The 1,247-nt window shown below is 47.5% G+C and overlaps 1 pseudogene; it reads right to left on the bottom strand.

Annotated features, from left to right (window-relative positions):
• Positions 1-397: 397 nt before the first annotated feature.
• The window catches only part of LOC102826509, a 63,947-nt pseudogene continuing 63,097 nt past the window's right edge, over positions 398-1,247 (bottom strand).

Below are 1,247 nucleotides of genomic sequence, written 5' to 3'. Positions count from 1 at the left end.
ACACTGGAGACAACCTTCGAGATTTAAAGGGAGGAGATGCCTAAAGTGTTCAACATGAGGAAAGCCCAGGGCTTGCAGCTGAGTTAGGGAAAATCAAGGGCAGGCCATGTTCACCACAGAAAAGGAGAGACATGCAGTGTATGTTCCACATTCTAAAATAACATACAAAGACCACAACTGTGAAGAGGTGGAGTTGGATTTGGTGGCTTCTCAGAACACAAGGAGAGATCATCAACTGTGGTTTTAGAATAAATTGGGTTCAAAATGCACCATGTTGCAACAGAAGATTCCTTAGCCCTTTACATTCAAAATTTAACAAAGGTCATTTGAGGATCTGCAATTTTACAAAGTGGTGGCTTCCTGGGGAGCATTTACTCCATCAATCAAGTTACATATCTTACAATCGTGGAAAAGGAGTTTCCGAAGAGAGCCGCGCACTACTGATGGAAGTCAATACTTGAGCCATCTCTTGAAGACGCCTGCTGAAAGGACTGAAAGTGTTTCTCCAGAGACAGCACTTGCCTGCGTATAACTCAGGGCCCGGCAGGAATTCACATTATGTATCCGGGTGGTGGGAAGACAGAGAAGTATGCCCAGTGAGACCACGTTCCCATAATTCTCTAACATCACTTCTCTGTAGAGATCTCTCTGAACAGTGTCCAGGCAACCTCATTCCTCTCGAGTAAGGAACACAGCCACATCCTCGAATGTCACAAACTGCTGGTACCTGGCTGTCAGGAGCGCAGCAGCTGGGTCTCCTGGGCTTTCCGCGTGGGGAAGAGGTGGAGTCCCAAAGGGTCCCTGTTCCATGTTGGTCTCCTGCACAAACTGAGGATCTGGGGACAGACCCTCAGACTGGGTGCCGAAAGACTGAAACTGGGCCCTTGGTAATTCTGCTGCTTCCTTGGACCGACATTTCCTCCATCCCTGTTCTGGAGAACAATAACCATCACCAGATTGTCCACATCTCTCCCACCCAGCTTCCGATCGCCCCTAGGAACTGAAACCGTCTTACACAGCGCCAGGCGCCTCCTTCTCCCAGGAAGTGAAAGCAAGGTTTCCGGGTGACTCACTCGTGGCCAGGGAAAGACTTCATTTTGATTGGATCCACCATTAACACTCATGAAAGCATCAGTCAAGAAATCCAGTGACATATTGCATTAGAAAAATCTGCGTCACAAACTCTTTTTAAAGTGTTCAAGAGCACATGATGGTTTGCAGACTAAGGTGCACCTAACTAAAATCAC

Source organism: Chrysochloris asiatica, unplaced genomic scaffold (assembly GCF_000296735.1).
Source record: "Chrysochloris asiatica unplaced genomic scaffold, ChrAsi1.0 scaffold00066, whole genome shotgun sequence".
Lineage (NCBI taxonomy): Eukaryota > Metazoa > Chordata > Mammalia > Afrosoricida > Chrysochloridae > Chrysochloris > Chrysochloris asiatica.
Note: the sequence above shows the minus strand (reverse complement) of the source record. Positions and strands in the feature narration are given on the sequence as shown.